We start from the raw sequence: 27,601 nt of genomic DNA on the forward strand, positions 1-27,601 counted from the left end.
TATATACATTGTAGTTAAGCTTTTGAAGAAATTGATTGGAAGATTTTTCCAGTGAATAAAAGGGTAAGCAATGTTTCTGCATTTGAGGCTGATTGTCACCACGTTTGGTGAAGAATCTCTCTTGGACCATTTTGATCTCAGTTTTTCATAATACTACTACCAACAACAACAACTTGTATTTATGTAGCGCCTTCAATGTAGTAAAACATCCCAAGGTGCTTCACAGGAGCATTATAAAATTTGAGGCCGAGGTACATGAGATATTGGGGTAGAGGTAGATTTTAAAGAGCATCTTACAGGAGGATAGAGAGGCGGAGAGGTTTAGCGAGGGAATTCCAGAACTTAGTGCCATGGCAGCTGTAAGCACAGCCGCCAGTGGTGGAGCGATTAAAATCAGCGATGCTCGAGGCCAGAATTAAATAGCGCAGATATCTCGGCATTGGGTGGGGGAGGTTGTGGGGCTGGAGGAGATTAGAGATAGGGAGGGGCGAGGCCCTGGAAGGATTTAAAAACAAGGATAAGAATTTTGAAATCTAGGCGATGCAGGTCAGCAAGCACAGGGGTGATGGGTGGACGAGACTTGGTGCAAGTTAGGACATGGGCAGCAGAGTTTGGATTACCTCAAGTTTATGGAGGTTAGAAAGTGGGAGGCCAGCCAGGAGTGTGTCAGGGGTAACAAAAGCATAGATAAGGATCTGAACCTAGTATGCAGCAATGACATCGCAAGACTGCATGTTCCAAATGCCAGAGAGTGGAAATTGGAGACAGGTGGCTGAAAAAAATATACTTTCACGCCTATCTGAAAGTTTGGAACAATTTTTAAGTTAGCAAATAATGGATAGTAAACATGATATTAGCAATTTTACCCCTATTATCACTCGTTAAAAGGGAAACAAAGGATGGAAGAGGTACTTACTGTTTAATGTACTTGCTCTATTTTAAAGTAGAAAACATAAAGATTATTTTTTGACCCTTTAATAGAAACTTGGCTTTTACTGGTCTGAAAGCCTAACTCCAGCTGATTGCCAATTATCCAGGGTGGCTGTCTGACTAACTAGAAACTACACAGTAGTATACTGTGGAGATGTACTCGCCATCGCCATCACTGGAACAACCAGAATAAAGGGAAATGTGACTCTTAACAATGGGGAAAAATATTACAGTTTTATGTTCATAAGATTATCTTCAAAAATGAAAAGAAATTTGCACACCTTTCCCAGACTTTACTTTCCATTTAACTGCTTGTAGAATTGCTGATATGATTTTATGGCTGACTATTTATTAAAAACTTCCAAATTTAATGAGCAGGTTCCTGCAACTGACTCTTGTTTTTATCCAATTTACTCACTTTTCCTTCCTCCTTTTGTTGAGGCGTTGATTTTCGATGACTTGCATCTGGTTTAGTGATTGTGAGACCTGATTAATGGTTGGCTATTTCATAAGTGAAGGCATCACATCCCAGCCTGATCCTGTTTGTGTCTGATATCCACCAACGTATATTTTCCCAAAAGAATCACTGGCTACCATTTAAGAGCAGAAACCCTGGCTGATTTTTCGCCGTTTTTCTTCGCTTCGAGGTTAGCTAAGATGAATCGGGAAAAGCTATTTCCACCAGAGGGCATATATTTAAGATCATTACCAAAAGACTGAAGGAAGAGATAAAGAGCATTGTTTTTACGCAGAGGGTTATTAGGATATAAAATGTTGTACCAGAAATAGTGCTGGAAGCAGAATCCATAATAACTTTCAAAAGGTAAGTGGATAAATATTTGAAAAGGAAACAAATTATAAGACTTTGGGGAAGGGCTTTCAGAGAAGGGGGAAATGGCTGAATGACGTAATGTGCTCTTAAATTGTATAATGCTAGGGCTACTGATCCTAATTGATAGTACACCAACTGTTGATATGCTGATACGAATTGAACCTGTGGCTTGGTGTTGCAGTGAGTTGTGCCTCTACCCACTAGGAAGCATTTTTAACCTATGCTGGTTGAGTTTCCAACTTACATTTTATATCCTATTTTGTAAGGTAGAAAAATATCCCAAGGCGTTTTAAAGAGGAAGAAAAGACAGAGTATGAACTCTTTGTGGGGGAGTGAGGTAACCTAAGACTTCACAAGAGATGGCTTTTAACGGGAAAGAAGAGAAGTCGAGACCAAGGATTTTTAGGAAATTCCAGAGAGTCGGCCTGATATGGTTGAAATCTCAGCCATCATTGGTGGAATGAAAGGGCCGGTGGATCACAGTCAGAGCACGATGGGAACAGGAGAAATTTAAAGCTGGAAAAAGTTGCAATGTTAGATGAGGCCATGGAGGGATTTATTTGTGAAGATGTGGATTTTAAATTTATGGGAGTGGAAGTAGGAGCTGGCAAACCAGGTATTGCAGAAACAGAGTCTGGAGGCAACAAAGAAGTGAAAGAAGTTTTTAATGGGGTAAGTAGTCTTGGTTTTGGATGGATATGGAGTTTGATGTTCAGTTCTAGCTCAAACAAGACCATGTTGTGCATCTTTATTCAGTCTGTGTACGCACCCAGGGAGAGGTGATTGAGTAGGTGGCAAGGGAATAACGTTTTTTACAACAGCCAGAAAGGATGGCGTTGGTCTTCCCATGTATAATTGGAGGAAATTCTGACTCATCCATGTGGGTATCAGGTTGGCAGTCTGCTGCCACAGTTCAAGAGAAGGGTTAAGCTGAGTGTTGCCTGCATATGTATTGAAGTCATTCCTTCATTGATCCTACAGATGTCACAGATTTCCAGATGTTTGCATATTGATGTTGGGGCAAGTAACATTTTCTGTAGGAATGCCTATTGTCAAGGTTTGTGGTTTTTTCCCCCCATTGTGACGGTTGATGTGTATGATACGTGTACTTGCATTTAGTATTTTATTTTAAAAACTAATTTGATCTCATTCTTCAAATTGTATTTGAACTTTAGCAGCCGAATGCCATGGAATTTTGTAAAATCACAGATATCCCTGAAGGATATCTGAGGATCGAGTACCTGAAGACACAATTCAGAATTCCACACTCAAAAGTGAGAGTTGGCAGATGTGGTTACGAATGCACAGTATATATAAACACTATCGATGTTGGTCATAGGATCTTTTATTCATTAAGAATTCATCGGGTGTTTGTATCCTTGAAAGGTGTGGCATAATCAAGGGGATTAATTTGTTGCTTGGGGTCTTCTAACTATTTGTATTTTTATTGGGCATTGTGCAAAATTGCGCTTCCTGTCCTTGTCTAACTGCTACCATTTAAGTTTGAAAATGGCCTCGTCTATGTGATAGTGTTTTGGAACACAGAAATCATGAGGGAGTCCAGGACTGGAAAAGAATGCAGTTCATCTGGCAGGTCTCAAAAACTAAAAGAAAAAGAAAAATTAATTAAAAATTCTGCATTGTATTTGTGTATAGTGGTCCAAAGTGGTATAAACTGCAACATTACCTGAAATAAATTGAATTCTGAATGATTTCATGACTGAAAGCTCAGTGAAATACTGCAAACTCCTTTACTTTAACCATACCTTCATTACCCCCACCACCTTGCTGTTTTCATTTCTGCTTGGTTTTAACTGTTCATCTTTTGTGTGAAATTACTGTATAGATTTTCAAGATTCATACCACATAAATAAAAATTCTAAATATGTGGGATCTGCGTAATTTGTTAGTTTTTTGCCTTACTGGTTAACTCATTTTCTTGAAGTTACATATTGGTGGAGAAAATAAAAGTTTTACTCAAAAGTTGAGTAGAAGACATTTCCTATGTCCAAATGGATCCATGTGAGGATATTTACACAGATATTCTGTTCTTGCAATTATCTCAGTGCTACAGTTCTCTCAAACATGGGACAGGAATGTATCGGTCAAGCGTTCATACATTTATGCAATAGTACTTGAGCTTATACAAACATATTGTACTTGCAATCATACCTGATGATTGGGGAATTCATGTTCTAGTTCGTGTTATAGTTCTGAGCTCAATATTTGGATTGATTGAACCTTCAAATCCGAATTCTCATAACATTTCACCACTTTTTGTACTATTCTCTAATCCTTAGTATGTGACAAAAAGTTAGAAACAACTCCTTATAAGATACCACCAATAACTAAGTTTATAAGCTGATTTTCTCAGTGATCTCATTTTACATTGAGTTCAAGAGGTCAGTATAGCTCCCTATTTAGTTATCAAGTTGCACATTTCTCTTACCTACAATTGATATTCTGCCAAGTGAAACTTGCAATTATAGGTGTGTCTTTCATTCTGTACCATTTCAGGATGCCTCCACCTGGGTTTTAAAAGCTAATTAATAAACAATGTTTTACGCAAATGTTCTGTTCTTACAATATGGCAGGGGGATGGGAACCTATGCAGGGAGACAGAGGGAAGTAGAATGGGGGCAGAAGCAAAAGAAAGAAAGAATAAAAGTAAAAATGGAGGGCAGAGAAACCCAAGGCAAAAATCAAAAAGGGCCACATTACAGCAAAATTCTAAAGGAGCCAAGTCTGTTAAAAAGACAAGCCTGAAGGCTCTGTGCCTCCATGCGAGGAGTATTCGGAATAAGGTGGAGGAATTAACTGCGCAGGCAGCTATTAACGAATATAATATAATTGGCATCACGGAGACATGGCTCCAGTGTGACCAAGGCTAGGAACTCGACATCCAGGGGTATTCAACATTCAGGAAGGATTGACAGAAAGGAAAAGGAGGTGGTGTAGCGATGCTGGTTAAAGAGGAAATTAACGCAATAGTAAGGAAGGACATTAGCTTGGATGATGTGGAATCTGTATGGGTGGGGCTGCGGAATACCAAAGGGCAGAAAACGCTAGTGGGAGTTGTGTACAGACCACCAAACAGTAGTAGTGAGGTTGGGGACAGCATCAAACAAGAAATTAGGAATGCGTGTAATAAAGGTACAGCAGTTATTATGGGCGACTTGAATCTACATATAGACTGGGCTAACCAAACTGGTAGCAATACGGTGGAGGAGGATTTCCTGGAGTGTATCAGGGATGGTTTTCTAGACCAATATGTCGAGGAACCAACTGGAGGGCTGGCCATCCGAGACTGGGTGATGTGTAATGGGAAAGGATTAATTAGCAATCTTGTTGTGCGAGGCCCCTTGGAGAAGAGTGACCACAATGTGGTAGAATTCTTTATTAAGATGGAGAGTGACACAGTTAATTAAGAGACGAGGGTCCTGAACTTAAGGAAAGGTAACTTTGATGGTATGAGACGTGAATTGACTAGAATAAACTGGCGAATGATACTTTAAGGGTTGACGGTGGATAGGAATGGCAAACATTTAAAGATCAAATGGATGAACTTCAACAATTGTACATCCCTGTCTGGAGTAAAAATAAAAGAGGAAGGTGGCTAACAAGGGAAATTAAGGATAATGTTAAATCCAAGGAAGAGGCAAATAAATGGCCAGAAAAAGCAGAAAACCTGAGGACTGGAAGAAATTCAGAATCCAGCAGAGGAGGACAAAGTGTTTAATTAGGGGGGTTGGAATAGAATATGAGAGGAAGCTTGCTGGGAACATAAAAACTGACTGCAAAAGCTTCTATAGATAAGTGAAGAGAAAAAGATTAATTAAGACAAACGTAGGTCCCTTGCAGTCAGATTCAGGTGAATTTATAATGGGGAACAAAGAAATGGCAGACCAATTGAACAAATACTTTGGTTCTGTCTTCACTAAGGAAGACACAAATAACCTTCCGGAAATTCTAGGGGACCGAGGGTCGAGCGAGAAGGAGGAACTGAAGGAAATCCTTATTGGTCAGGAAATTGTGTTTGGGAAATTGATGGGATTGAAAGCCGATAAATCCCCAGGGCCTGATAGTCTGCATCCCAGAGTACTGAAGGAAGCGGCCCTAGAAATAGTGGATGCAGTGGTGATCATTTTCCAACAGTCTATCGTCTGGATCAGTTCCTATGGACTGGAAGGTAACTAATATAACTTTATAAAAAAGGAGGGAGAGAGAAAACAGGTAATTATAGACCGGTTAGCCCGACATCAGTAGTCGGGAAAATGTTGGAATCAATTATTAAAGATGAAATAGCAGCGCATTTGGAAAGTAGCGACAGGATCAGTCCAAGTCAGCATGGATTTATGAAATCTTCTAGAATTCTTTGAGGATGTAACTCGTAGAGTGGAGAACCAGTGGATGTGGTATATTTGGCCTTTCAAAAGGCTTTTGACAAGGTCCCACACATGAGATTGGTGTGCAAAATCAAAGCACATGGTATTGGGGGTAATGTGCTGACGTGGATAGAGAACTGGTTGGCAGACAGGAAGCAGAGAGTCAGGATAAACGGGTCCTTTTCAGAATGGCAGGCAGTGACTAGTGGAGTACCGCAGGGCTCAGTGCTGGGACCCCAGCTCTTTACAATATACATTAATGATTCAGATGAAGTAATTGAGTGTAATATCTCCACGTTTGCAGACGACACTAAGCTGGGTGGCGGTGTGAGCTGTGAAGAGGACGCTAAAAGGCTGCAGAGTGACTTGGACAGGTTAGGTGAGTGGGCAAATGCATGGCAGATGCAGTATAATGTGGATAAATGTGAGGTTATCCACTTTTGGAGCAAAAACACGAAGGCAGAATATTATCTGAATGGCGGCAGATTAGGAAAGGGGGAGGTGCAACGAGATATGGGTGTTATGGTTCATCAGTCATTGAAAGTTAGCATGCAGGTACAGCAGGCGGTGAAGAAGGCAAATGGTATGTTGGCCTTCATTGTTAGCGGATTTGAGTATAGGAGCAGGGACGTCTTACTGCAGTTGTACAGGGCCTTGGTGAGGCCTCACCTGGAATATTGTGTTCAGTTTTGGTCTCCAAATCTGAGGAAGGACATTCTTGCTATTGAGGGAGTGCAGCGAAGGTTCACCAGACTGATTCCTGGGATGGCGGGACTGACATGAGGAGAGACTGGACTAACTGGGCCTTTATACACTGGAGTTTAGAAGGATGAGAAGGGATCTCATAGGATCTTACAAGATTCTGACAGGACTGGACAGGTTAGATGTGGGAAGAATGTTCCCAATGATGGGGAAGTCCAGAACCAGGGGACACAGTCTAAGGATAAGGGGTAAGCCATTTAGGACTGAAATGAGGAGAAACTTCTTCACTCAGAGTTGTTAACCTGTGGAATTCCCTACCGCAGAGAGTAGTTGATGCCAGTTCAATGGATATATTCAAGAGGGCGTTAGATATCGCCCTTACAGCTAAAGGGGTCAAGGGGTATGGAGAGAAAGCAGGAAAGGGGTACTGAGGGAATGATCAGCCATGATCTTATTGAATGGTGGTGCAGGCTTGAAGGGCCGAATGGGCCAACTCCTGCACCTATTTTCTATGTTTCCATGTAATATATCCAAGTTTGCTGCTGATACAAAGCTGGTGGGAATGTAAGTTGTGAGGAGGATGCAGAGAGGCTTCAAGGGAATGTACAAGAACATGGCAAATGGAATATAATGTGGAGAAATGTGAAGTTATCCACTTTGGTAGGGAAAAAGAAAAGCAGTATTTTTTAAAGGGTGAGAGATTGGGAAATCTTGGTATTCAGAGGGACTTGGAGTCCTTGTACACGCATCACTGAAAGTTAACATGCAGGTACAGCAAGCAATTAAGAAAGCAAAAGGTATGTTGGCCTTTATTACAAGAGGATTTGAGTGTAAGAATAAAGACATCTTACTGCAATTATATCTGCCCTGGTGAGACTGCAGCTGGAGTATTGTGTACCATTTTAGTGTCCTTGCCGAAGGAAGGGATATACTTGCCATAGAGGAGTGCAATGAAGGTTCACCAGACTGATTCCTAGAATGGTGGTATTGTCCTGACCTATTGATTAGACCAGACCTATATTCTCTCGAGTTTCGAAGAATAAGAGGTGATCTCATTGAAACATACAACAATTTTTACAGGGCTTGACAGGGTAGATGCAGGGAGGATGTTTCCCCTGGCTGTGGAGTTGAGAACCAGGGGTTACAGTCTCAGAATAAAGGATCGGCCATTTAGGACTGAGACGAGGAGAAATTTCTTCACTGAGTGTGGTGAATCTTTGGAATTCTCTACCCCAAAGGGCTGTGGCGGTTCAGTCGTTGAGTATTTTCAAGACAGAGATCGATAGATTTTTGGATATGGGAATAGTGCAGGAAAGTGGAGTTGAAGTAGAAGATCAGCCATGGTCTTAGTGAATGGAGGAGCAGGCTTGTGGGGCCGGACGGCCTACTCCTGTTCCTAATTCATATGTTCTTATGTTCTTATGTTCTTATGTCCTTAATGTAGTTTTGAGTGATGTCTTTGTTTCTGCAGAACTTTGGTTCAAAGCATTACTTACAATCTGTGTTTTGAAATGGAATGTGCAGATGTGTCACTGAACATTAATTTTGTAGTTTGAATAGAATATTAGAGCACAGAACCAGCAGAAAGAGCGTGCATCAACACAGGTTCCCCAACCACCTTTTCCTTCGACCACTGTCTGCCCCACCTGTGACAGAGACTGTAGGTCCCGCATTGGACTCCTCAGTCACCTGGGAACTCATTTTTAGAGTGGAAGCAAGTCACCCTGGACTCCGAGGGACTGCCTATGATGATGATGATGAGAGCACAGAAACCAGCAGATCCACCCCGGTGTTGTTCTTTGTGAGCCACATCTGCTCATTCCCAAATTCTTTAATATTCCTCTCTCTAACCAACTATTCCATTTTACTTAAAAAGAATTATGGATTTAGCTTGAACAATTGCTTGTGGTAAAAGATTCCACGCTCTAATTACCTCCCCTTCAATACTTTATTGGTAATTATGCAATTCCTGTTTAATGTGTTAGAAAGAAGCCCTGCAATGCTGCAGAGCACCAATATAAAGCACACATGATAAAGTTAAACATTTCGTGTTTTCTTGCAGACTTTTCCAGTACATATCATCCGACAGGTGAGTGTGCATTATTTTACCTTTGGATACAAGTTTTAGATTCAGTGTCGTTACTGGGATTTCAGTAAAGCTTATTGATGCGGGTGCTATTTAACAAGTGGGTAAAGTACTGTTGGTGGTATTGCTGGAAGGAATGTGTGGTGATTAAGACGATCACTCATGAAAGCATATTTGCACAACATTGAATTTAATGCAATAGTCTAATGACACTTCTCAGTATCCTAGAATCATAGAAATTTACAGCACAGAAGGAGGCCATTCAGCCCATTGTGTCCATGCCGGCCAACAGAGCTATCCTGCCTATTCCCATTTTCTAGCCATTGGTCTTAGCCTTGTAGGATGTGGCACTTCAAGTGCATATCCGGTATTTTTTTAACTGCTATGAGGGTTTCTGCCTCTACCACCCTTCCAGGCGGAGCTCCAGACCCCCACCCACCCTCTGGGTAAAAACAGTTCTCCTCAAATCCCCTCTAAACCTCCTACCACTTCTTTTAAATCTATGCCCCCTGGTTATTGATGCCTCTGCTAAGGGAATAGCTCCTTCCTCTCCATTCTATCCAGACCCCTCATAATTTTAAACATCTCAATTAGGTCTCCCCTCAGTCTCCTCTGTTCCAAAGAAAACAAACCCAGCCTATCCAATCTTTCCTCATAGCTAAAATTCTCCAGTCCAGGCAACATCCTCGTAAATCTCCTCTGTACCCTCTCTAAAGCGATCACATCCTTCCTGTAATGTAGTGACCAGAACTGCACGCAGTATTCTAGCTGTGGCCTAACTCGTGTTTTATACAGTTCAAGCATAACCTCCCTGCTCTTATATTCTATGCCTCGGCTAATAAAGACAAATGGCATGTTGGCCTTCATAGCTAGAGGAATTGAGTATAGGAGCAGGGAGGTCTTACTGCAGTTGTACAGGGCCTTGGTGAGGCCACACCTTGAATATTGTGTACAGTTTTGGTCTCCTAATCTGAGGAAGGACATTCTTGCTATTGAGGGAGTGCAGCGAAGGTTCACCAGACTGATTCCCGGGATGGCAGGACTGACATATGAAGAAAGACTGGATCGACTAGGCTTATATTCACTGGAACTTAGAAGAATGAGAGGGGATCTCATAGAAACATATAAAATTCTGATGGTATTGGACAGGTTAGATGCAGGAAGAATGTTCCTGATGTTGGGGAAGTCCAGAACCAGGGGTCACAGTCTAAGGATAAGGGGTAAGCCATTTCGGACCGAGATGAGGAGAAACTTCTTCACTCAGAGAATTGTGAACCTGTGGAATTCTCTGCAACAGAAGGTTTGAGGCCAGTTTGTTAGATATATTCAAAAGGGAGTTGGATGTGGCCCTTACGGCTAAAGGGATCAAAAGGTATGGAGAGAAAGCAGGAATGGGATACTGAAATTGCATGATCAGCCATGATCATATTGAATGGTGGTACAGGCTCGAAGGGCCGAATGGCCTACTCCTGCACCTATTTTCTACGTTTCACTATCCCGTATGTCTTTTTAACCACCTTATCTACTTGGCCTACCTTTTAGGGATCTGTGGACATGCACTCAAAGGTCCCTTTGTTCCTCTACACTTCAGTGACCTACCATTTATTGTGTATTCTCTTGCCTTGTTAGCCCTCCTGAAATGCATAACTCTGGATTGAATTTCGTTTGCCACTGTTCTGCCTATCTGACTCGTCCATTGATATTTTCCTGCAGTTTACAGCTTTCTTCTTCATTTTCAACCACACAGCTTTCTTAATCATACCCTATTCAATTCCAAATCATTGATATATAGCACAAACAGCAAGGGACCTAGTACTGAGCCCTGCAGAATCCAACTGGAAACAGCCTTCCAGTTACAAAAACACCCATTGACCATTGCCCTTTACTTCCTGCCTCTGAGCCAATTTTAGATCCAACTTGCCACTTTGCCTTGTATCCCATGGGCTTTTACTTTCGTGACTAGTCTGCCATGCAGGACCTTATAAAAAGCCTGGCCAAAATCAATGTAGACTACTTCAAATGCGCTACCCTCATCGACCCTCCTTGATACCTCCTCAGAAAATTCAATCAAGTTAATCAGATGCGACCTTTCCTTAACAAATCCATGCTGAATGTCAGTGATTAATCCGTGTCTTTCTAAATGAAGATTTATCCTGTCCCTCAGGATTTTTTTCACTAATTTCCCCACCACCGGGGTTAGGCTGACTGGCCTGTAATTACTCGGTCTACCCCGTTTCCCTTTTTAAACAATGGTACAACGTTAGCAGTCCTCCAGTCCTCTGGCACCACACCTGCAGCCAGAGAGGATTGGAAAATGATGGTCACAGCCTCTACTATTTCCTCTCTCGCTTCTCTTAACAACCTGGGATACATTTCATCCGGGCCTGGGGATTTATCCACTTTCAAAGATGCTAAACCCCTTGATACTCCCTCTCTCACTGTTTATTTCATCTAATATTTCACATTCCTTCTCCCTGATTGAAAACAGAAGTAAAGTATTCATTAAGAACCATGCCCACATCTTCTACCTCCACACAGGTTATCTTTATGGTCCTTAATAGGCCCTACTCTTTCTTTAGTTATCCTCTTGCTCTTAATGTATTTAGAAAACATCTTTGAGCTTTCCTTGATTTTACTTGCCGATATTTTTTTCTTACACTCTCTGCTTTCCTAATTTCCTTTTTAATTTCACCCCTGCACTTTCTATACTCCCCTAGATTTCTGCAGTATTGAGCTCTCTGTATCTGTCATTAGCTTCCCTTTTTTTTTCTCTCTCCTCCCCTATATGCCCCTTGACATCCAGTGGGCTCTAGATTTGTTTGCCCCACCTTTTTTCTTTAAGGGGACATACTCACTCTGCACCCTCAATATATTCTCCTTGAATGCCTCCCACTGCTCTGACACTGAATTACCTTCAAGTAGCTGTTTCCAGTCCACTTCGGCTGAATCTCAGCTCAGTAAAATTAGCTTTTTCCTAATTGAGAACTTTTATTCCTGGTCTATCTTTGTTTTTTTCCATAACTACCCGAAATCTGACTGAATTATGATCACCACCACCAAAATGCTCTCCCACTGATACCCCTTCCACCTGCCCAACTTCATTCCCTAAAAGTAAGTCCAAAACCATCCCCTCTCTTGTTGGGCTTGCTACATATTAGCTAAAAATGTTCTCCTGAATGTATTTTAAGAATTCTGCTCCCTCTATACCCTTCTCACTAATCCTTTCTCAGTTAATATTAGGGGAGTTGAAATCCTCAACTATTACTGCCCTATTGTTTTTGCACTTCTCAGAACTTTGCCTAAATATATGCTCTTCTATCTTCCTCTGACTGTTTAGGGGTCTATTGTACACTGCCAGCAGTGTGATTGCCCCTTTTTTGTTCTTCAGTTCAACCCATATGGCCTCATTTGATGATCCTTCTAACGCATCATCCCTCCTCACAGCTGTAATTATTTCTTTAATCAATATTGCAACACCCCTCCTTTTTATCCTCTCTCTCTCTCTCTTGTCTGAAAACCCTGTAACCAGGAATGTTGAGCTGCCCTTTTAGACATGTCTCGGTAATAGCTATAATATCATACTCCCATGCTTTATCTGTGCCCTCATTCCATAGACTCCTTGCATTGAAGAATGTCGCATTCAGCATTGCCAAACTCCCTTGTTTATTTTCTAGCCTTTGTTTCCTCTGCCTTCCAAACTCACTTATTAATTTTCTGCTTTCCATTTCCAGCTTTTCTTCTCTTGCTTCTGAAGCTACTTTCAGATTTCCATCCCCCAGCAAAGCTAGTTTAAACCCTCCCTAACAGCACTAACAACTCTTTCCCCCCCCCCCCCCCTCCCCACGAGTATATTGGTCCCGACCCTGATGAGGTGCAACCCATTCGACTTGTACTGGTCCCACCTCGCCCAGAAATGATCCCAATGCCTCAGTAATCTAAAGCTCTCCCTCTTGCACCATTTCTCCAGCAACACCATTAAATCCATTCTATCCTCCTATTTCTGTACTCATTAGCATGTGGCACCGGGAGTAATCCAGAGATTATTACCTTTTGAGTTCCTGCTGTTTAATCTCTTTCCTAGCTCCCTAAACTCTGCCTGCAGGACCTCATCCCTCTCTCTACCTATGTCATTGGTGTCGATATGGACCACTGCCTCTGGCTGTTCACCCTCCCCCCTTAGAATGTGCGCAGCAGTTCATTGACATATTTGACCCTGGCACCGATGTTAAGCTGACTGGACTATAGTTCCTTGGACTTGTTCTATCCCCTTTCTTAAATATAGGTATTACATTAGCTATCCACCAGTCCTCTGGCACAGCATCTTTTTCTAATGAATTATTAAATATGTGTAGTAATGCCTCTGCTATCTCTCTTCCCTACATTCTTTTAAAATGTGCGGATGCAATCCAGGGGGGTTTGATTAGTTTATTTAATATAGTTTATTTTATTTTAAATGCATTTATTTAATTACTAATCTCACGATCAAATTCCTGGGACATCTCATGATCAAATGTAATGTCCACCTGTTTTCTCTCCCTGGTAAATACTGAGGCAAAGTAATTATTTTATATTTCTGCCATCTCTCAATCACTGCCTGTGGTATTATCCTATCCATCTTTAGTGGCCCGATTCCCATCCCGACCTTTCTCTTTTTATTGCTGTGCCAGTAAAATATTTTACTATTTTGTTTTATGTTCCTTGATAATTGAATTTCATAGTTCCCCTTTGCTTCCTAATTGTTTTTTGACTTCTTTCCTAATCTCTGTGTTTTCCCTTATGCTATCGCCTGCTGTTCATGTAGTTAATATATGCCTCTTTCCTTACCCTCAATTTTTCCCTAATGGCTTTATTCATCCATGGTGTCTCATTAGTGTTTAGCTTGTTCTCGTTTTTTAGTGGAATATATTTTTCCTGGACTCTGTTGAACACTGTTTTCAATATTTCCTATTGCTGTTCTACGTCATTGTTTACCAATATTGTTGTCTGTTTTATTTTCCCAAGTTCTATTCTCAGCCCCTCAAAATCAGCTTTTCTCCAATCTATTACCCTGGTCTTAGTCATACTTCTCAATTATTATTTTAAAACTTATTATATTATGAGTCACTATTGCCTAGATGTTCCACTACTTTTACTTTTCTTATCTGCTCTGGTTCATTCCCCATTACTAGATCCAATAGCGAATCATCCCTTGTTGGGCTTTTTTACATATTGGGTTAGAAAGGAGTCCTGTACACATTGTCGGACATTGTCATGTGCATAAGGTTACAAGACAGGTGAGTACTGGTAAATAATTTGAGACGAGAGAGATAGTGGGCAATCTACTTATGATTAATTGGAGGAAATGCTGGGGCCGAAATCAGCCACTCATCGGAAAGTGGAGGCCATGCAGCGGAATAGAATAGCTGCTGATTTGGGGTCGAATGCCCGCCGCCAGCGAAATTCACCTGAGGTTTTCTGATGGTCCCCACTTCTGCCCCGCAGCTGCTGACCCGTCCTAAGTGCGTAATCAGAGTGTGCATTGCCGATCTCCTGCACCTCCAGCCAAATTCACCGTGAAAAATCTTTTCTGTCGGTGCACCTTGGCAGCGTGGAGGTTATTCAAGGGGAGGGTGCACTGCCGCAGCTGCCATGTTTCTTTTGTAGTCGGGCCAACACTTATGCCCCATGGTTTGGCCAGGCTGCCAACAGGCAGCCTGGCACCAACTCTTGGGTGCCAGGCCACTGGCCTTGCCGAAAACCTCCCTGGTGGCCCAGTGGACCGAAGTTTTAAAATGGCGAAGGCTCTCCCCTTTAAGTGAAGGGGATAGCCATGGTGAAGCACACTCGTCATGACGTCATCACTGCTCTGCTGATTGATAGTGGCAGTGACTCCCTCCCGCCTCTACTTCCGCCATCTTGTTGCCGATCTTCTGCTTACCGCCCCACTTTCACCCCCATTATGACTGATTTATGGTCTGCCTGAAACAAAAATGACTGAGCTAAATTTCACAAAAGAGGCTACCTCATCCAGCGTAGAGGAAAAAACACTTTAAAAACTAGGTGCACCAGGTTTCCGGCGGGCCTGAATTTCTACCCCGCAATGTCTTAGCTGTATTTGTTGCAACAGACAGATGTCACAGTGATACTTATGGAGCAAGTAAGAATAATAAATATATAGAGTCGCATAGCAGTATCATGATTTTTGCTGAAGTAGGAATTGGGACCCAGTTGTTTAGTATGGTCATTTTGAAATGCTTCTTGGCAGAAATTGATCAAACTTGAACTTTTCCAGAGCAATGAGAAAATTGATAATTTTACTAAAACAGAAATTTCAAGCATCTATCATTTCTTCTATAAAGAGATAGAATATTGAGAACATAAAACGTTCCCATAGACTTTCCTTCTTCAATCCTACTTCAGTGTTCAGTGCCATTCGCAACTCCAGATAATGGAGCAGTCCATGCCTGCATGCAGCAAGACCTGGACAACAGTCAGGCTTGGGCTATTAAGTAGCAAGTAACATTCGCACCACACAAGTGGCAGGCAATGACCATCTCCAATAAGCGAGAGTTTAACCACCGCCCCATGACATTCAACGGCATTACCATCGCCGAATCCCCCACCATCATCATCCTGGAGCACACCATTGACCAGAAACTTAACTGGAGCAACCACATAAATACTGTGGCAACAAGAGCAGGTTAGAGGCTGGGTATTCTGCGGCGAGTGTCTCACCTCATGACTCCCCAAAGCCTTTCCGCCATCGACAAGGCACAAGTCAGAAGTGTGATGGAATACTCACTACTTGCCTGGATGAGTGCAGCTCCAACAACACTCCAAGCTCGACATCATCCAGGACAAAGCCGCCCGCTTGATTGGCATCCCATTCACTCCCTCCATCACCGACGTATAGTGGCTGCAGTGTGTACCATCTGCAAGATGCACTGCAGCAACTCGCCAAGGCTTCTTCGGCAGCACTTACCAAACCCACGACCTCTACCACCTAGAAGAACAAGGGCAGCAGGCGCATTGCAACAACACCACCTCCACGTTCCCCTCCAAGACACGCACCATCCTGACATCCTGGAACTCCCTCCCTAACAGCACTGTGGGTGTACCTTCACCACACTGACTGCAGTGGTTCAAGGTAGCGGCTCACCACCATCGTTTCAAGGGCAATTAGGAATGGGCAATAAATGCTGGCCTTGCCAGCCATGCCCACATCCCATGAATGAATATTAAAAAAACTTGATAAAATGTAAACATCAATTATTGAAGATGATCAGAAATTTTAGGAACATAGGAATAAGAGTTGACCTTTTAGCCCCTTGAGCATGTTCAATGAGATCATGGCTGATCTGTGACCCAATGCCATATTCCCGCCTTTATTCCATATTCCTTAATACCTTTGGTTAACACAAATCTATCAATCTCAAATTTAAAATGAACAGTTGGCCCAGCATCAACTGCAGTTTGCGGAAGATGGCTCCAAACTTCGACTACCCTTTGCATGTGCAAGTGTTTCCTAATTTCACTCCTGAAAAGGACTGGCTCTAATTCTCAGGCTATGTTCCCTAGTCCAAGGCTCCTCAACCAGTGGAAATAATAGATGAAGGGGTCAAGTGCAATGTACCAAGTTTGCTCATGATACAAAGCTAGGTGGGAAAGTAAGTCTGCAAAGGGATATAGTCAGGTTTAGTGAATGGGCAATAAGGTGGCAGATGGATTATAAAGTGGGGAAATATGATATTCACTTTGGTAAAAAGAATGCAGGGCATTTTGGGGGAAGAGGGTGAACAGCCAGCGGTCGTGGTCCATATCAATACCAATGACATAGGTAGAAAGAGGTAGGAGAGGTCCTGCAGGCAGAGTTTAGGGAACTAGGAGAGAGGTTAAAATGTAGGACCTCAAAGGTAGTAATCTCCAGATTACTCCTGGTGCCACAAGCTAGTGAGTACAGAAATAGGAGGATAGAGACGATGAATGCGTGGCTGGAGAGGTGCAGGAGGGAGGGTTTTAGATTCCTGAGGCATTGGGACCGCTTCTGGGGAAGGTGGGACCTGTACAAGCCGGACAGGTTGCACCTCAACAGAGCCAGGACCAATATCCTCGCGGAGGGATTTGCTAGTGCTGTTTGTGAGGGTGTAAACGAGCTTGGCAGAGGGATGGGAATCTGAGAACAGATTCAGTAAGGAGGGGAGTAAAGCTGGAATTGGAAAGCAAAAATGCAGAAAGTGACTTTGAAGGACAGAGAAAACAAGATTAGAAAGTAGTCAGCAAGGAGGTCTAGCTGTACTAAATGGTATATACTTCCATGCAAGAAGTATAGCGAATAAGGCAGATGAGCTGAAAGCACAGGTAGACATTTGGACGTATGATATTATAGCTATTACAGAGACATGGCTAAAAGAGGGGCAGGTATGGCAGCTCAACATTCCTGGTTACAGGATCTTCAGCCAGGATAGGAAGGGGAGTTTGCAGTATTGATTAAAGAAACAATTTCAACTATGAGGAGGGATGATATGTTAGAGGGATCATCAAACGAGGTCATGGGTCAAACTGAAAAACAAAAAAAGGGGCGATCACACTGCTGGGAGTGCACTGTAGACCCCCAAACAGTGAGGAGGGGATACAAGAGAAAATATGTCGGCAAATTTCTGAAGTGTAAAAACTATAGGGCAGTAATAGTAGGGGATTTCAACTATCCTAATATTAACTGAGACAAAATTAATGTGAAGGGTATGGAGGGTGCGGAATTATTCAAATGTATTCGAGAACTTTTTTAGCCAGTATGCAGCAAGCCCAACACTGGAGGGGGCGGTTCTGGACTTATTTTTAGAGAATGAAGCTGGGCAGGTGGAAGGGGTATCAGTGGGAGAGCATTTAGGTGCTAGTGCCCATAATTCAGTTAGATTTAAGGTAGTTATGGAAAAGGACAAAGATAGACCAAAAATAAAAGTTCTAAATTGGGGAAAAGCCAACTTTGCTAAGCTGAGTGGTGATTTGGCCAGAGTGGACTGGAAACAGCTACTTGAAGGTAAATCGGCATCAGAGCAGTGAGAGGCATTCAAGGAGGAGATCCGGAGAGTTGTAAATCTATGGAATTCTCTGCTCCAGAGAGCTGTGGAGACTGGGTCATTGAATATATTTAAGGTGGAGATAGACAGATTTTTGAGTGATGAGGGGTTATGGGGAGCGGACAGGGAAGTGGAGCTGAATCCATGATCAGATCAGCCATGATCTTATTAAATGGCGGAGCAGGCTCGAGGAGCCAGGTGGCCTACTTCTGCTCCTATTTCTTATGTTCTTAAATATGTGCCCTTAAAGAAAAAGGTGGGACTAACAAATCTAGAGCCCCCTGGATGTCGAGAGACATACAGGGTAGGATAAAGGAAAAATAGGGAGGCTTATGACAGATACCAAAGGCTAAATACTGCAGAATCTCGCATCTCGAAAGTCCAGGGATGAACTTAAAAAGGTTATTCGAAAAGCAAAGAGAGAGCATGAAAAATTCTTGTCAAGCAAAATCAAGGAAAACCCAAAGATGTTCGATAAATGTATTAAGAGCAAGAGGATAACTAAAGAAAGGGTAGGGCCTATTGGAGACCACGAGGGTAATCTGTGTGTGGAGGCGGATGATGTGGGTATAGTTCTTAATGAATACTTTACGTCTGTTTTCACAAAAGAGAGGGGCGATGCAGGCACTGCTATCGAGGAGGAGGAGGAGGAGTGTAAAATATTAGATGAAATAAACATTGTGAGAGAGGAGGTATTCAGGGGTTTAGCAGCTTTGAAAGTGGATAAGTCCGCAGGCCCGGATGAAATCTATCCCAGGCTGTTAAGCGAAGCAAAAGAAGAAACAGCAGAGGCTTTGACCATCATTTTCCAATCCTCTCTGGCTTCAGGTGTCGTGCCAGAGAACTGGAGGACTGCTAATGTGGTACCTTTGTTTAAGAAGGGAGAAAGGGATAGACCGAGTAATTGCAGGCCAGTCAGCCTAACCTCAGTGGTGGGAAAATGATTGGAAAAAATCCTGAAGGACAGGATAAATCTTCACTTAGAAAGACATAAATTAATCAAAGACAATGAGCCTGGATTTGTTAAGGGAAGGTCGCATCTGACTAACTTGATTGAATTTTTTGAGGAGGTAACCATGAGGGTCAATGAGGGCAGTGCATATGATATAGTGTTATGGGGCTCAATTTTGGCCCAGCCCGTTTTTCAGCGCACTTACCGGAGATGCGCCGCTTTTCTCCGTTCAGAAGTGCACGAAAAATTTCCTTCCCACTTTGGCCGCTGTCCGACCTCCTCGCTGTGGTCGCGCAGTGTGACCAGTCGAGTCGGGGGTGGAGCCAGCATCCTGCGCCACAAACAGTGCCGGGACATCTGCACATGCGCAATGGAGCGTCTACACATGCGCAGTAGCTCCTTGCCCCCAGCCTCTCCGTGTGCTTGCTGAAGCCGCTGTGTTGGACCCGATGCCGGGTTGTGAGTAGGGGTGTGGAGTGGCAATTGCACGGACTGCTTAGTTCCATTTGTTTGGAAAGTGCCTATTTATGGACTTAAATTGGAAAATACATTGCTTATTGGGGAGCTATGTGTGCATTAAGTTTAAATAGCATGTTTCTTTAAATACCCATGTTGAAAAGCCTGAACCCTACTTTGGTAAATGCATCGATTTGAAGCTTTAATCACTTTAATCTGAGAAATTGCAACGGGAAGCCACTTGGCCTGGGCTAGGGGCGGACAGCAGAACTGATAGTGTTCCTGCCTAGATGATTTCTGTCAGTTCTGCTGCCCGCCCCAGCCCAGGCCGAGTGGCCTCCAACACCGGCCGGCCCGCTGCCTTCCCGGGCTGAGTTTTAAGATGAAGGTAGGACTTATTTGTTATTGAATTCTTAGAACTTTTTGTTTCCAAGGTTTTGTGGTTTGTAAGGCATGGTGCTTTAGGTGCAGGTCCTCTCCACTTCCCTTCATCCCCCTATCCCAGGCCAAATGGCCTCCGATGTACCTACCTGCGCGATTTATTTAACTCTCCGCAAGGGTTTTCAGAAGTGGCCACATATGCTGGCCTAAGTAGATTTAGAGTAACTATTAGCTGGCCAAAGTTGCCTAAATGGGCAGAACTGGCGTAGGTGGCTGGTAACACCCCCTTTTGAGAAAAAAAATGAAACTTAAAAAAAATCGTAACCAACTCACTTACACTGGTGCAACTTGATTGTGGAAAATGGAGATTTTTAAGTTACGCCAGAAAAACCAAGTTACTCCCCAAAAAAACTGAGCAACTCCTCGCCAAAATTGAGCCCATGGATTTTAGCACAGCTTTTGATAAGGTCCCACATGGCAGACTGGTCATGAAAGTAAAAGCCCATGGGATCCAGGGAAAGTGGCAAGTTAGATCCAAAATTGGCTCGGAGGCAAGAAGCAAAAGGTGTTGATGGATGTTTTTGTGACTGGAAGGATGTTTCCAGTGGGGTTCCGCAGGTCCCTTGCTTTTTGTGATCTACATCAATGATCTCGACTTGAATATAGGGAGTATGATTAAGAAGTTTACAGCTGATACTAAAATGGACTGTGTGGTTGATGATGATGAAGAAAGCTGCGGTCTGCAGGAAGATATCAATCAACTGGTCAGGTGGGCAGAACAGTGGCAAACTGAATTTAATCCAGAGAAGTGTGTGGTAATGCATTTGGGGAGGGCTAACAAGGAAAGGGAATACACATTAAATGGTAGGACACTGAGAAGTGTAGAGGAACAAAGGGACCTTGGAGCGCATATCCACTGATCCCTGAAAGTAGCAGGCCAGGTAGATAGGGTGGTTAAGAAGGCATGCGAATACAAGAGCAGGGGGGTATGCTTGAACTGTATAAAACACTGGTTTGGCCACAATTGGAGTTCTGTGTACAGTTCTGGTCACTGCATTACAGATTGCACTGGAGAGGTACAGAGGAGATTTATGAGGATATCGCCAGGAGTGGAAAATCTTCGCTGTGAGGACAGATTGGATAGGCTGGATTTGTTTTCCTTGGAACAGAGGAGGCTGAGGGGAGACCTCATTGAGGTGTATAAAATTGAGGGACCTCGATATAGTGGATAGAAAGGACCTATTTCCCTTAGCAGAGGAATCAACAACCAGGGGGCATAAATTTAAAGTAATTGGTAGAAGATTTAGAGGGGAAATTTCTTCACGCAGAGGGTTTATGGGGATCTGGAACTCTCTGCCTGACAGGGTAGTAGAGGCAGAAACCCTTGCCACATTTAATAAGTACTTGGATGTGCACTTGAAGTGCTGTAACTTGCCAGGTTACAGACAGAGCTGGAAAGTTGGATTAGGCTAGATAGCCTCTTGTTGGCTGGCCTTTTTGAATATTTTTTTGTACCTGTCCATGACATTTTAATAATCTTTGTATATGGACCCTTGAGTCTCTTTGGACTTCACTACTTTTAGCATTTCACCATTTCAAAAGTTTTTTTGATCTATCCTTTACTTTAAGGCCCAAAGTGGATGACCTAATACTTGCCAATATTGAAATCTGTTTGCCAGGTATGCCCATTCACTTAATCTATTAATATCTCTCTGTAATTTTATGCTTCCATCTGCACTGCTTACAATATGTGGCTCTCAATCCCGTCATCTAAGTCGTTAATAAATACAGTGAATAGTTGAAGCCCCAGAACGGATCCATCTGAGACGCCACTACTCACATCGTGCCAATTGGTGTATCTGCCCATTGTCCCTACTCTGTTTCCTGCCATTCAGCCAATCATCATCATCATCATCGTCATCATCGTAGGCAGTTCCTCGGAATCGAGGAAGACTTGCTTCCACTCTTAAAATGAATCCTTAGGTGGCTGAACAGTCCAATTCAAGAACCACAGTCCCTGTCACAGGTGGGACATAGTCGTTGACCAGCCCGTACTGCAATATGTGTGCGCACTAGGTCCTTGGAGCAGGTCTCCAGTCGTCCTGGTTAATCCTTGCCACTGGATAAAGGCCTTGCTCTGTCAATCCCGTGTGGTGGCTGATGTGCAGTGGTCACCACACGTTAAAAAAATTCATGCACAGGCATCTTCAACCCCCCTCAGCTGGAGTTCAGGACTGGAACATCGGGTTCTTCATTTAAACATCTGTGAACTCTCGTGGAAGCAAGTCATCCTTGTTCAAGGGACTGCCTATGAGATAGTTGCTGAGCCAATATCCTAACCATGTCAATACATTGCCCTCAGTTCCACAAGCTTCAACTTACTAGCAGTCTCTTATGAGAGACTTTATCGAATGCCGTCTAGAAGTCCATATAAATCACATCAATTGATATTCCCCTGTCCACTGATTTAGTCACCTTTTCAAAAATTCGACCGGGTTCATAAGGCATGACCTCTTTACAAGTCCATGCGAGCTCTCTCTGATCAACTGAAAATTTTCATGGTGTTCATTCACTCAATCTTTAATTATAGTCGCTAGTAATTTCCCGAAAACAGACTAACTTGTCTGGATTCCCTGGTTTCCCCCTCTCACCTTTCTTAAATAGCAGAGTGACCTGTGCAATTTTCCAATTTAAAGGAACGATTCCTGAATCGAGAGTACTTTGGAAGATCATGGTTAGGGCATCTGCAATGTTCTCACCTACTTCCTTTAAATCTCTGGCATGAAAACCATCTGGCCCTGGGAATTTGTCTCACTTTAGTGGCATTATTTTATTCATTACTGTTATTTTGCTTACGTTAATTTCAGTGAGTCCCCGTCCCTGTTTCAATATTAGTTTTGTTGTAATGTCCGGCATGCTATCCTCTTCCTCTACTGACAAAAGTTATTTAATGTGTCTGCCATTTCCTTACTTTCATTTATAATATCACCATTGTCAGTTTTTAAGGGGCCATCCTCTTTTTTTCTAATATAGTTGTAAAAATATTTTGTGTTGATTTTGATATCCCTTGCACGTTTCTTTTCATACACCATTTTTATCTGTTTTTTCACCCATTGCTGTTCTTTGCATCTGTCCTATTAGCCAGGATCTGTGCTATTTTTTTACATTTTGGTATGTTTTTTAGTTTTATGTTGCCCCTTGCCTCTTTAGTTGTCCATGGCTGCTTTTTTTTTAAGCAAGTCGAGTTCTTGCCCCTGTTGTTCTGGTTCTGTATCATGTAAAATTATTTTTTGAACACCACTCACTGATCATCTGTCGTTTTACTCATTATCAGATTTGCCCAGTTGATTGTGGACAGTCTCTCGCATCCCATTGAAGTCAAGCTTACCTAAATCTAGAATCTTAGCAGCTGTTTCACATTTCTCCCTTTCAAACACAATATTGAACTCAATCATATGATGGTCGCTATTAGATAAATGTTCATGCACCATTCGGCTGTTAATATAAATCTGGCTCATTAATCATTATTAAATCGAATATAGCCTGCCCCTTGTTGTTTCTAAGATGTGTTGTTGCAGAAAACTATCCTGAACGCACAAGAAATTCATCATCTTTCTGACATGAGGTCATCTACTTATCCCAATCTGTGGAAGTTAAGATCCCCTATTAAAACCACTCTGCCTTTACTACATATGTGTCTAATCTCTGCATTAATACATTCTTCCACTTCATAGCTACTACCAAGGGGCCTATACACAACTCTCACTACAGTCTTAAATCCTTTTCTATTTCTTAATTCTACCCATAAAGTCTCCAGTGCTTGCTTACCTTTTGTTATAGCTTCTCTTATCATAGAGTAATTTCATCCTTAACCAATAATGTTACTCCTCTGTCTATGCTTCCTGTAGATATTATGGGCCCAAGTTTCCACACGATAAAAAAACGGGCGCCCCTCCGAGCTGGGCGCCCGTTTTTCGCACCTAAAACGGCGCCGGAAAAAAAACGCGCGATTCTGGAGCGCTTTGCAGCTCCTTGTCTGTTTGGCGCGGTGCCCGGGGGGGGCGGAGCCTACACTTGCGCCGATTTTGTAAGTGGGAGGGGGCGGGTACCATTTAAATTAGTTTTTTTCCTGCCGGCAACGGTGCACATTGGCGCGTTCGCGCATGCGCAGTGTGAAGGAAACATTGTCACTCGGCCATTTTTGTAGTTCTTTGTAGCTGTTTAATTTTTGAACATTTTTTAATAAAAGCACATTGGCACATTGCTATCAGCACTGAGGCTTCTTGCAGCCTTCTCACTGTCTCCTTTCCCCCCCCCCCTCCGCGGGAACGAATGGGTGCCTCCTCCTCTTCCCCCCCCCCCCCCCCCCCCGCGGGAATGAACGGGCGGCGCCTCCTCCTCTCTCCTCCCCCCCCCCCCCCCCGCGGGAATGAACGGGCGGCGCCTCCTCCTCCTCCCCCCCCCCCCCCCCGTGGGAACGAACGGGTGCCTCCTCCCCTCACCCCCCCCCCCCCCCCCCCCGCGGGAACGAACGGCTGCTTCAACTTGTGAGGCTGACTGCAGCATTCTCCGTGGCTGAAGCACTTTCACACAGGTAGGAAGATGGTTTATTTAATCTTTTCTTTGCTTATAAATGTTTATTCAGGTTGGATTTATTTGTATAATATTTGTAGAAGTATAAATAAGGATTTATTGTAGAATTTAATGACTTCCCTTCTCCTCCCCCCCCACCTCGTTCCGGACGCCTAATTTGTTACCTGCGCCTGATTTTTTAATGTGTAGAACAGGTTTTTTCAGTTTTACAAAAATCTTCACTTGCTCCATTCTAACTTAGTTTGGAGTACGTTTTCACTGTGGAAACTTTGAAATCAGGCGTCAGTGGCCGGACACGCCCCCTTTTGAAGAAAAAATTCTGTTCCAAAGTAGAACTGTTCCACCTGACTAGAACTGCAGAAAAAAAAATGTGGAGAATTGCGATTTCTAAGATAGTCCGTTCTCCACCAGTTGCTCCTAAAAATCAGGCGCAAATCATGTGGAAACTTGGGTCCTATAAACTGGTATATACAGTACCCAGTCCTGACCGTCTTGCAGCCATGTCTCAGTTATGCATATCATACCCTCTAAGTTGAACTTGCGCCTGCAATTCATTCAATTTATTCCTTATCCTTCATGTTTTTATATAAAAAATACTCATTTGGGCCACAGACTCTAATCTGTCCTTTTGCCCGAATGCTTTTCTTACACATTTCTTATTTCTCTCTCCTGATTTAATGACTTTATATCTTTTAATTTTCCCTTTACCTGTAGTGTCTAATGCACAATTTCTGACTATTCCTCTTCCTTTTCATTTATTTTAGAATTATTACTTGTCTTACCGTTTCCACCTGAGACCCCCCCCCCCTTTCCATTGACTAGTTTAAAGTTCTTGTGACCCATGTTCCCTTTAATTTCCTTTTTGGTGCGTGGCCCCTTTAAGGAGCTGCACGGCCCATTCAAAATACCATGCATACACGGTTTTGCTTATTTTTGCGGGAGCATGGGTGGTCACAAGCAATACTCCCTTTAAGTTGCGCAGCTCTGCAGCTTAAAGGGAGTATTGCTTGTGGCCGCCAATTTCTGGTAATAATCTACAGATTAATAACCCTTGAGGTTATGTTTTTTAATTTGGCTCCTTGCTCCTGATACTCTCTGAATAGGACCTCTTGCCTACTTTTTTCTATGTTGCTTGACCCAACATGGACCACAACGACTGGATATCCCATCCCTTGGTCTGCCCTCCAGGCCACCATAACCAGTGCCTGCGAAGAGACGCTTGGTCACTCAACCAGGAAACATCAGGACTAGTTTGATGAGAATGAGCAGGAGATCCAAGTGTTAATAAATCGCAAGCGCAGGGCATTTCTGAACCTAAAATAACAACCCAACTCAGGAGCAGCAAAACAGCTTTACAGACGGCTTAAGGCCGAGGTCCAACAAAAAACCCACGACCTAAAGAATAGATTATGGGTGGAGAAAGCACAGGAGATTCAGCAGCTGGCCGACAGCCATAATGTGCGAGAATTCTTCACCGCAGTCAAGTCCACCTACGACCCAAGGCCCCACCCCACTGCTGGCCAAGAACGGGAAGACACTCATCAAGGACACCGAGGCAGTCAACACCCGCTGGAAAAGAACTACTTAACCGAGACTTTGCCTTTGAGTTGCGTGTCCTCTACTCCATCCCGCAGCATGCTACCCACCACCATCTCGGCAAAACCTACCCCAGCCCTGCACGAGGTAGAAAAGGCCATTCGTCAGCTCAAGAACAACAAGGCAACGGGAGCGGATGCAATCTCCGCTGAGGCACTAAAGTATGGCGGAGAGGCACTATTGGCACGAATGCATGACCTCATCTCTCTCTCATCTGGAAGGAGGAGAGCATGCCGGGAGATCTCAGAGATGCAGTAATCGTGACCACCTTTTTTAAAAAAAAAGGGGTCAAGTCCGACTGCGGCAACTACAGAGGAATGTCCCTGTTATCAGCCACTGGGAAGGTCATTGCTAGAATCCTCCTCAACCATTTTCTCCCTGTGGCTGAGGAGCTCCTCTTGGAGTCACAGTGCAGATTCCATCCACTACGGGGTACAACGGACATGATCTTTACGGCGTGACAACTGCAAGAGAAATGCATGGAACAGCACCAACTCTTGTACATGGCCGCCTTCGACCTAACAAAGGCCTTTGAACTGTTAACCGCGAGGGACTATGGAGCGTCCTCCGTTTCGGCTGCCACCCCCCCCCCCCCAAAAGTTTGTCACCATCCTCCACCTGCTCCACGATGACATGCCGTGATCCTGACTAACGGATCCACCGTAGACCCAATCCACGTCTGGAGCGGGGTCAGGCAGGGCTGCGTCATTGCGCCAACCCTCTTCTCGATCTTCCCGGCTGCACTGCTCCACGTCACAGTCAACAAGCTCCCCGCTGGAGTGGAACTAAACTACAGAACCAGTGGGAACCAGTTCAACCTTCGTTGTCTCCAGGCCGGATCCACGGCCGTCCCATCCTCTGTCGTCGAGCTACAACACATGGATGGCGCTTGCGTCTGCGCACATTAAGACTGAACTCCAAGTCATAGTCAACATCTTCACCGAGGCGTACGAAAGCATGGGCCTGACACAAAACATCCATAAGACAAAGGCCCTCCACCAACCCGATCCCGCCACACAGCACTGCCCCCCAGTCATCAAGATCCACGGCGCGGCCCTGGACAACGTGGACCACTTTCCATACCTCGGGAGCATATTATCAGCAAGGGCAGACATCGACGACAAGGTTCAACACCGCCTCCAGTGCGCCAGCGCAGTCTTCGGCTGCCTGAGGAAGAGAGTGTTCGAAGATCAGGCCCTCAAATCTGTCACCAAGCTCATGGTCTACAGGGCTGTAGTGATATCCGCCCTCCTGTATGGCTGAGACGTGGACCATATACAGTAGACACCTCAAATCGCTGGATAAATACCACCAAAGATGTCTCCGCGTGAACCTGCAAATACCCTGGGAGGACAGACGCAACAACGTTAGTGAGCTTGATCAGGCCAACATCCCTAGCATCGAAGTATTGACCACACTTGACCAGCTCTGTTGGGCGGGCCACATTGTTTGCATGCCTGATACGAGACTCCCAAAGCAAGCGCTCTACTTGGAACTCGAACACGGCAAGCGAGCCCCAAGTGGGCAGAGGAAACGTTTCAAGGACACCCTCAAAGCATCCTTGATAAAATGCAACATCCTCACCGACACCTGGGAGTTCCTGGCCAATGACCGCCCTAAGTGGATGAAGAG

The 27,601-nt window shown here is 43.7% G+C and overlaps 1 protein-coding gene across 4 annotated transcripts in view; it reads left to right on the forward strand.

Moving 5' to 3' along the window:
- The window catches only part of LOC139277362 (focal adhesion kinase 1), a 759,656-nt gene that overhangs the window by 155,209 nt on the left and 576,846 nt on the right, over positions 1–27,601 (forward strand). For 2 of the 4 annotated variants that reach the window (XM_070895775.1, XM_070895811.1), the window contains exon 2: positions 8,912–8,938. The exons of 1 other annotated variant lie outside the window; for it this stretch is intronic. The gene's annotated coding sequence lies outside the window, so the exon portion shown is untranslated. Of the gene's footprint in view, positions 1–6,472; positions 6,527–8,911; positions 8,939–27,601 lie in introns of those variants that run through there. One more of the 4 variants, XM_070895821.1, reaches the window with a different exon arrangement.

This window comes from Pristiophorus japonicus, chromosome 1 (genome assembly GCF_044704955.1).
Source record: "Pristiophorus japonicus isolate sPriJap1 chromosome 1, sPriJap1.hap1, whole genome shotgun sequence".
NCBI lineage: Eukaryota > Metazoa > Chordata > Chondrichthyes > Pristiophoridae > Pristiophorus > Pristiophorus japonicus.